We start from the raw sequence: 11,036 nt of genomic DNA on the forward strand, positions 1-11,036 counted from the left end.
CATCACGCTCCCAGGAAGAGCACATCTCGCATCTTCGCGCCTTATTCCAACGTCTCCAGGAATATGGTTTGACCATAAATCCGTCAAAATGTGCCTTCGGCGTACGATCAATCGAATTTCTCGGATTCAAGGTCTCGGAAAAGGGTCTGGAACCACTCCCTGATAGAGTCAGAGCCATCCGAGAATTTCCCAAACCTTCGTCTCTCACTCAACTTAGACGATTCTTGGGTATAATAAATTTCTACAGGAGATGCATCCCTCGAGCGGCACACATCCTCGCCCCGCTAGTGCAGTTACTAGAAGGGAAAAAGAACGAGAAACGTACATCACTCACTCGGAAAGCAGAATCACGATCTCTGCAATGGTCAGAAGCAGCAGAACAATCCTTTATATCAGCTAAGGAAGCACTGGCCAAAGCCACACTTCTCCATCATCCAATACCCGGGGCTAAACTATGCATATGGGTAGACGCGTCAGATGCAGCGGTTGGAGGAGCACTGATGCAATACAACAGGAAATGGGAACCCATAGCTTTTATCTCAGCAAAACTGGCACCAAACCAACGCAACTGGTCAGCTTATGATAGAGAACTATTGGCAATATATACATCAATAAAACGATTTCGCCACATGTTAGAAGGCCGTGAATTCACGATCTACACGGATCAAAAACCGCTTATATACGCCTTCAAACAAAAACCAGATAAATGTTCACCTCGACAAATGCGGCATCTCGATTTTATATCCCAATTCTCTACGGACATACGTCATATTCCGGGCACAGCCAACACGATAGCAGACGCTCTCTCCCGCATCGAGATAGATTCTATCACCTCTGCTTCCCCTCTAGACTTCCGAGAGCTAGCCACATCGCAAGCTACAGATTCGGAACTTCATCAATTGTTAAAGGATCCTATGTCGCTCAAATTAGAGCTGAAATCCCTTCCACCTAACGAAATCGACCTATACTGTGACACATCATCCGGAATATCTCGCCCCTTCGTGCCGCATAATTTCCGACGAATCATATTCGATCACCTACATGGACTTTCTCATCCAGGAGCAACAGCAACCACTAAGCTAATTTCAAGTCGTTATGTTTGGCCGGGCATGCGGAAGGACATCCGTCAGTGGGCACGACATTGCATCCCCTGCCAGAAATCGAAAATCCACCGCCACGCCTGGACACCAATAGGGAAGTTTACACTTCCGGAAGCAAGATTTTCCCATCTTCACATGGACCTGATAGGACCACTTCCGCCAGCTGACGGGAAACACTACTGCCTTACAGTGATCGACCGTTTTACCAGATGGCCAGAAGTCATCCCAATTGCCGACATATCTGCTGAGACGGTATGCCGAGCCTTTTTCTCAGGTTGGATCGCAAGATTCGGATGTCCTACTACCATCACAACTGATCAAGGACGTCAGTTCGAATCGAACCTCTTCCGAGAACTGACCAGACTTCTCGGCACCAATCGCATCCATTCAGCAGCATACCATCCCCGATCAAACGGTTTAATAGAACGATTACATAGACACCTGAAGGCATCGCTAATGGCACACGAATCCTCCAAATGGACCGACGCCCTTCCGGTAGTCCTCCTGGGAATTCGTTCAGCAATTAAAGCCGATATAGGCACAACAGCAGCCGAACTATTATATGGTACCCCGTTAAAATTACCAGCTGACATCATTAGCCCTGACACTCCACGAGTTCCTTGCGAGTCATTTGTCAGTCAACTAAAAACCCACATGGCCAATCTGAAACCGTTAGCAACTTCCGATCATTCCACACAGAAAATTTTCATTCATCCAGGGCTAAAGGAATGTACACATGTTTTCCTAAGATTCGACGCAAACCGACCTCCTCTCCGCCAGCCTTACTCGGGCCCATACAAAGTGCTAGAAAAACACGACAAAACACTAGTAATTGACATCCAAGGTCGCAAATCAACCGTCTCCATTGACAGAGTAAAACCAGCGTATATCTTACAGGACGAATCACCCCAGGAATCCATTATCAAACCCATCCAGTCAAGTCTATCGCAGAAACCACTGTCATCAGCAACAGCGAACAACAAAAAACTAGAAACTACCTCTAAAGAAGATCAAACCGTCACGACTAGGTCAGGCCGTCACGTCCATTTTCCTAAAAGACTAGTCACCATAATGTAACGTTAAGCGACTCGTCCGACATCAATTCTATCGCTCGTCCCTCACTGGGGGGATACTCTGTGGCGAACGCCGCCTTTCACATCTGTATCCTTAACGGTTGTAAAAGACAAGCAATTACCCCCGGGCATATGAGTCACCACTTCCTGGAATAAATTCGAACTCACTACACAAAGACGGTCGAAAAACCAGTTGTCCTTTGTTAGCCGCGTCGTCGAGACATGTGCTGTACCTAGTACGCGAGAAGAACAATAAAAGTTTAGTTTTGTTACGATCTCGTCTCGTTCGTTTCTTCCACTCACAGCGACCAGAGATAAAAGCAACCACCACGCCAAAACCACAATCACATGTGGAGCATCAGTCAAGGCAGGAAATAGTAAAGAATATTGACTTGTTAGAAACATGGAGTAAGCAGTAGTACAAGATACCCTCACTTCCAAAGGTCAGTTTTTCATTAGGAAAAATTGACGATCTGAGGTATCTTGTAAAGGGTCACACGAACAGGTTTCCATTGATTTATTTAATTGTAAGGTTGTATTATCATCCTGTAAGAATAACTAAAGGTAAAAATTTATAGTAATAATAATCAAAGAAAAAATCTCGATTTAATAAACGTCAGTAAAAATCAATTATTAATTATTCAATATAGTTTAATTATTTTAATAGTTGAATACTATAAATTATTTTGGTACTTTTTTTTTTGCTTTTGTACTTGAAATGTTACTTTTCTACACGTTAACTTTATGAACGCATACCACGCCACGTTACAAAATAAAACTGCTAAGAAAACATTTAAATAATTTACTATACATCTGGAAATACATATGACAATGACCAAAATAAAATTTAACTTAATTTTGATTAAAATGTTTTAGAAGAACAAAGATGACTTTGGATTATTACATTCACGAATTCGAAAACAAACCTTACCCATGCTTCTCCTGCGAATAAAATGAGTTTCGAGCAGAGCTGCCAGATAGTCGAAGTAAAAGAGTCTCCAATTCACGACGTCGGAGTAGCCCAAAGTCTCCTAATCGCAAATTCCTATAAAAATTTTAATTTCTAGACATTAAACAAAATAAAACGTGAAAAGTCGTTATTAATTTTTATGATAGCAAAATACACGCTAATAAATTTTCATAGAAAGAAAAAAATTTTTTAAATAATTTTTTTAAAAGCAAAATCTATTTTGAAATGCTAAAAATTGCTACTTAATATTAGTTATGTTATTGGTTTTAATGTTTTAAACATTGTCGATATGCAACGTCAGAAACTCCAAATACGATATAATGTTATAGAAAAAGAAAATCACAATAAAAAATGCTTAAAAATTCTTCATAGATGTTTTAAACCATTTTGACACAAAATTCATATTATTTTCCGTGACTTTTCCAAAGAGTATTGAGCGCTCTTTCGTTCGAGTTAATAAATAAATTAATATTGATGAAGTAGGCAAAACATTTCTACCGATTTAGGGGCATTGGTGGGTCTTAATCGAAAAACAAATGATGGCATTGATGCGATATCGTCGTGACGGTATCTAACTTATATCGGCCTTCCGTTGGATGCCATTGATGAACCGATATCGCTTACATTGATGAACCGTTGTCATCCGAATAATTACCGAAGTTAGACTGGAGTAATTTTTCTACCTGGGTAGGTTCACAATAGCATAGAACCACTGCCAAGCTGTTCTTGTGCCATTGTGGCATATGATCATTCGGCTATCATTTGACCAATTTGGTTTTCCTTAAAATAAGTAATTGTAAGCGAAAGCTTTTCAACTAATTACGTTTTAATACAGTGTCGCGCAGTGCAATGTAAATATTTCGTTTGGTTAGGGTTCGTGTCGTCCGCTCGTAGAGGTTCGAATAAACCTAGCTTTAGATTCAGGTCACATCACATCGTCGAAACTTCGAGATATGTTTTTGATATCCAGTGCGACAAAATAGGCATTATAGGAACCTTCTTCTCGCTTCTCGCAAATCTCTGGTTGTACGAAACCGTCTTCAAGTGGCGAGTTTAAATACTGTACAGTATATGACATTAATATTGGCGTTTTCATTCAAAATAATCGCCGCCGAAATGGTAAACTTGAGAATTATTAACTCATTAGACGTATAAACTGTAATAATACACGTACACTGCAACGTAATGAATATTATACTTTGCTTCTGCTTGCAAATAAATGTTTCAAAAATTATAACAATTTAAGTTATAAAAAATAAATATCGCTCTGCATTAGCAAAAAGCTATGTTTTTTTATGATTTTGTTTTTGTTTATTCATTGCTTTATATAATAGTTGCTCGAAAATAAACGTTTCGAATGTACAGTTAATTTGTATTTAATTAGTACAAAGTATTTTTACGAATGACAAAACGTTTCAATTATGTACTGTAACAAGTTCGTAAAAATTCCATACACGTTTGTTTTGCCCATTGCTGCTTCAAATCTGAGCTTGATCTAAATTTTCAATGAGAATTCTAAAATATATTGCTTTTAGCAGTAGGAAAAATACTGTATATACATTTGACAAGAAATGTTTATTTATTAAAGTACAAGTACACTGCTATCACACTTTCTAGAACTAGTTTTACGTGCTGGAAATAAATAACTCTTCTGTTTTCTTTTACAATATTTACAGTAGAGCGTCGTTTATCCGAATCAATTGGGGACTGGGGTTGTTCGGATAACGAATCATGTACGAAAAAATATATTAATTTATCCCATGTTGAAATTTCTCTCCGTTGCGTGTCGCTTCGCGTTGAATCTTCGTCGATGTTAAGCCTAACGAAGACTATTGCATCGTTAAAAATTATTTTTTTATTTTGTACAAACAAAATAAATATATTGAAAAATATAAAAACAATAAAAAATTATACTTCAGATGTTAATTTAGTATCAAAAACGTAAAATATTTGAGTAGCCCGAGAAATAGCCGAAGATTGCAGCGCCACAGCACTAGCGAAAATTTAAATTTGCCGACTGGAATGCTTTCGGATAACGGACGTTTCGGATAACCAGCTTTCGGATAAACGACGCTCTACTGTATTTGTATTTTATGAAGTTTAGCATTGACCTCGAGGTAAAGACTGCCGGATAACCCAGAGCGGTCAAGGTGACAACCGACCGCTCTGGGGGACCCGAGTTCGAAATCGGAAGGGTCGAAAAATCCCCAGGAATTTTTCGGGTGATAATCCGATTATGTTGGGCGTCGTAACTCACCAACTGCCGGCCCATTGTGGGCTTGCTTAAAAAGGTCCTCTTTGTGCGCAAAGGGCGAAAAGATGTAAAAAAAACTACACCAAAGTTTGGTGTAGTTTTTTTTTTTACATTTTTTTCCCATCGCCTTTTGGCAGATGTTAAAAAATATAAAGCGCCACCTGAAGTCTGTCGAAGTATCTAATAATATAAGAAAAAATACTGCAACAAGATTTATAATGTTTTGAATAAAGCAATTTATAAGATTTAATTAAATTACATTAACTTAAGATATCGATAAAATATGAATTTCGTGCTTTAAATAAATATTTAGATTCAGACGTAGATCGCTATCTATAGATAGAGAAACAGCCATCTATTATGTAACAGTTGTACAAGTGTCGCCCTCTATTAGCAAATATATTGTAAAAAAGACGAAAATTTCTGAGAAATGTAAAACATAAATAAACAAATAAATAAATATGTAAATAAATTTGCCTGATAATTATTTTTTTAAAATACTTGCTCACTTAAATCAATTATTTAGAATAATAAAAGAAGATGCGCGCGGTAAATTATTATATTATTACGTATTTTTTTAAAAGCGTGATAATTAAAAAAAAAAATACAGAATAATATTACGTCATGAAAATGATGAATTTTATAGAATAAAATAATTTAAAATGTTAACTTTGTATAAAATATGTTTAATATAATAAATTAATGGATTTATTTAATTACCCTTGTAATTGTACTATTAAATTATATTGAAAATGAAGAATACTAAGTAGAAATAAATTTATGCTATATAAGATTTTGAATTAATAACGAAAAAAAAAAAAAGAAAATAGTTAGAGGTCCCACCGAGATTTGAACTCGGATCGCTGGATTCAAAGTCCAGAGTGCTAACCATTACACCATGGGACCACACTTTCAACTTTTCCTTCAGAGTCTATACATTCTTTCTCTTAAAAGGTTTAATACATTAAGTAATAAATATAACTTTTTTTTCGTTTACATTTTAAACAAAATAATTATAAATACAAAATAAATAATTTTTTTAAACAATATTAACTAAAGCTAATAAAATAGTAATAGAATTTCTATCTATCTCTATTGTTTCTCTGGATTAGTATTGTGTAGAAAACATTTCAGATAAAACTCTAAAATAATGTGATGGATGGATGTATAATAAATAATTTTAGTTCATTAAATATATATATATGCCTCATTTAGGGCCTACAGTTATTTTTTTTAAACTCGCATTAGCAGGTTTTATGAGGTTCACATACGCATCAATGATTGGATCGGGTCTACAACCTGAAACTTCCGGGATTAACCGGACACTTCAAGATTTACAGTACAGTATATACTGTCCGGAATGTCGTCTCTCCGTATTTCTGAAATTCCAAAGTTATGATTAATAAGATACTCGCAAAGAGACATGATTAAGAGGTTTTAGTATCTGACAGATGTCATTTAGGCTACTTATATAGAAGACGAGTTAAGGGAACAATTTAAAAAGTATAGAATTATTGTTATTGTATTGTAGTTAGGACAATCAACCCCAATCAACTCTATAGTCGGAGGGCCGAGCGGTAAGGTGCAAGCTAATGTTTTGGGGTTCCGGTGGGATCGAATTTTTCGGGGATGGTTTGAGAGGTATATAGAGTCGCATCCTTCACCTGACCGAAACCATAATAGGTTCGCTAAATCAAGCCCTCTTAGTAACCAGAGAGCGGAAAGAGTTTTAAAAACAGAAAAAAAAATTCATTTTTACATAGGATCTACTGGAAACAAAATACTGCGAACAAAATAGGACGTTTACAAAAATGTGTTCGAATGGTAATTTTTACTTCCAAAAAGAGGAAATGTCGTCATAAATGACACGGTAAGGCTAAGTAGAATCATATTTTGTCATGCTTTTGTAATATTAAATATAGTATTTGCATACATACAGTACAGTACATGAAACTATGCTTCAAATGTATGTACTTAGTGCTTGATTTTACTCATGAAGTTTATGGCAAGCTTAAAGACAGTCCAAATAACTTTGGACAGCGATAGGTGATGCGAAACAAATATCCAGTCGTATTTTTGAGAAAAGGGAGTAAAATGTTGCTACAAATATAACCGCAATAAAATGTACCGTATTGTAATGCTTGTAATACGTCGTAACGACAAAGTAGATCACACAGACAGAACGATCAGTTCGAAAGATTTGAAATATAGGGTGCATTGCTCAGTAAAGAGACTTAAATACAACTAGATAAGCAAGCCAATGATAAAGCTCGTTTCTTTTGAAACGGACTATGTTATTGGTTTGCTTATCCAGCTGCATTTATCCTATAACCGATTAGGGAACACAATTGCTGTGAAGAGATGTACTTGATCAGCAGTAAAGTTTAATAAAGGTCAGAGTTCCGTTCACAGGGTGAAAGGCCCAGCCATCTCTCAGAAAACTGCCCACTACACTCCCTCCTCCTGTCAGTGTCCTCCAACAGCGCATTCAGATGATAAAACCTCATGTGATAAATGTTGCAAACGTTCCCGACAGTTGCCATGGTATTATATGAATCATAATTCATTGAACCAGGAGACCCTCTTCCATAATTCAGTAGTCCACTTTTGATACTGACATCCCCACTGAAAATGCTGTCGGTGACGAACAGCTGTTAACTTATCCTACCATTTCTTAACATCGTATTTAAAAGTATATTTGCTAGTAAAAGTATTGTACAGCTAAATCCCGTTATTAGATTATAGGTTTATGCAAAATCTGCGTTAATACGAAGTAGATTTGCGGTCCCGTGGATGAGGATAGGCATTAATATTAATACAATATATCGGCTAGTATGTAACACAAAGCGTGTCGTGATCCTCGAATTCAATAACTATGAAATCGTGTAATACAAACGACTTGATATAATAAACACGAACCAAAATGACAACGCACAAGCCACATTATTACCAGGAACCCTTTTACATAAAAGAAAATCGAAGCCGGATTTAGGCATTTCGAGGCCCTAAGCTAAACTCGGTGTGAGGTCCTTTATCAGCCCTTTTTAATCTTATAAATCATAAAATCATAAAAAGAAAAAATTAACATAAACATATTAATTAAACATTACACAAAATAAAAGGTAAAGTATATTTTGTTGCATTTCTGTGTATATATTGCAGACATGGGCAAATGCGGCTCTTGCTGAAAGAGTTAATTTCTGCTTTTTGTTATTATTTTTACTATTTTATTTCCACAATTTTGTGAAAATATGTTTATTAAAAAATTCAATATTTGTTTTGTATTGTATTTATATTATATAATAAAATCGCGATACAGAACTGCGGTACAGAATAAAAAAGTACAGAACTGCGGCTCCCATACATTTTGCAAAACCTATATTTCGGCTCCCACTGGACTTTTGCTTGCCCATTCCTGATATATTGTCTACTTGGACTTTGTTTATTAATTTAATTAATAGGATTTATCATACTGGGTAAAATTTCTGATAAGCAGACAGGAAATCTTGATTAAAAGTCAAGACAAAATATCTTTATTTTCACCTGTACACTCTTTTTGTGTGTTTCGGACCTAAAGTCCCCTCTTCAGCAGGTCTGCAAATTCAGCAGTAGCACAAAGAAGAATGTGAAATTAATTTAAATATGGTAAGAACAACGTGCTAGAATATACTATATAGAGTGGCTGTGATCATGGCTACAACACTCTTGGTGACAACGACGGATACTATCGATCGCCATCTTTCTTTAAGTCAAAACATTGAAGTCTCTACCATGTGTTGGGCACGATTGTCACTTTAGAATCTATTTTTCTCATCTAAATCTCGGTTGTTTTGTTTGTTCCCAGATATGAGATTTAGGCAATTAGATAAGGAATATAAATCTAGATTGTTTCATCTCATACTTGGCTATTTTCTAAATTTTATTTAATCATAAAAAAGAGGTCGGATCAGAGTTTAAAGTGGTAAGTGTAGTACTTAACCTCAATATAACAATATTTTTATAAACTAAGCCAGGTCTTGAAGGGCTTTACACTCAGCCACATGATTATTTACAGTATTTATAGTGTAAGCAGATCAGTTTGATCGATACCATACCATCAGTAAGTTGTCAATTTTTTCAAACAGTGTTTTTCTCTTTTGCAGAATATAAGTAGTGTTTTTTATTTTTATTATAGTTATAGTTTGTTTGTGAAAATTTATATTTCAACTTCAGAAAATATTTACAATGAAAAACTACACTTTGACCTTTGTCATGATAAATTAAAAATCACATTGTTGAAGTTAAAATCCTTCTAAGAGGTAAGAGGCTAATTGTGGGAAATGGAATAATTGTTGCATTTTCCCATCAAAAAATAGACAAAGAAAACATGCCTGCAAGTGAAAGAGATGATATGTAGAAACTGCGCCATTAGGACGTGTACAAATTTTACACTATATGCTAGATCTAGGTTTCTCGGGGCCTAGGGCTTATTGAAGTCCAATGGGGCCCCATTTTTTGTTAATACAAATAATACTAAAATTATCATTATTATTATATTATTTATATTATCTATTTTTTACTATACGAAAAGTGCTCATTGTTAAAGAAAAAGTATTAAAAATTTATGATAATTCAATTTTTGTGGGCCCTTGACACTTGGTGACACCCTATTAGTCCTCATGTAGATCCGCTCCTGACTATATGTATCATTTTGAATAACAAAAGTATATTAACACGAACTAACCTTTTGTTCGTTATGTTGTAGACAACAACTTTAGATACTGAAGCCGTGAAGAGGGATTGGAATATTACCAATCTAAAATGCATTGTTCAATAGGCGAAATAAAGTAACTGTTTTTGACTCGGTCTCTGTTAATTGCGGATAATTAAGAAAAACGTGATAAATACCACTAGTCTCACTATTAGAAGAAAAAAAATCTTTACTTATAACTTTTTATATTTTTAATTATTATCGAATGGCAAAAAGCTTAATTTTGAGGATAGTGATGAGTTTAAAAAAATGATACCTGTTAATAACGAATAACATCTTCATTAAGTCCTACCTCTCCCGAGATATGATACACAAACCCTCTATCTCCCACCCCTTTAATATTACGGAGCTATGATGCTATTAAATAATAATAAGGAACATCAATGCTTCTTAAACACAACCTATCATGCAAAATTTCGTTTCTTATGGACGTCAACACGCATACACTAAATATTTTTTCCTTTTTTGAACTTTTTGGATTCGGGAGGTCTGAAAATATGAAAATTTACAAAAAAACTCTTAGGGTCAAATCTGACACGATTCCAATTCTTTCTTTTATTATGTATACATAACAGCAGGAAAAGTAAAATTAAGAATATTTAGAAATGTATTTAACTTATCGCTACAGAATATTTTGCCTTATTTAGAAACGTTTAAATAAAGGGTTAAGGAAAGAAATGTCTTGTTATTTACTTTCAAAATTAAAAAAAAAAAAAGCTGATTAGGGTCATTTTGGCTCGCACCATCTCAATAAAGAGTGAAACTCTTCCTTTCCTTCGCACACTTTTACACAACGAGTTAGCATAGTCTAGTTCGTTGCCTTTACATAAGACAAATGTCACGCCCCTTGACTAAAAAGAAAATGCAGACGTGTATTCAATTTTCTTCC

At 35.3% G+C, this 11,036-nt stretch overlaps 1 non-coding gene across 1 annotated transcript; it reads right to left on the bottom strand.

The window, feature by feature from the left end:
- Positions 1–6,231: 6,231 nt before the first annotated feature.
- Trnaq-uug lies at positions 6,232–6,303 on the bottom strand. The gene has a single exon. It is a non-coding gene; the product is annotated as a tRNA-Gln (tRNA).
- Positions 6,304–11,036: the final 4,733 nt, after the last annotated feature.

The sequence above is a fragment of the Centruroides sculpturatus genome, unplaced genomic scaffold (assembly GCF_000671375.1).
Source record: "Centruroides sculpturatus isolate CEXI.00-Female unplaced genomic scaffold, Cexi_2.0 scaffold923, whole genome shotgun sequence".
Classification (NCBI taxonomy): Eukaryota; Metazoa; Arthropoda; class Arachnida; order Scorpiones; family Buthidae; genus Centruroides; species Centruroides sculpturatus.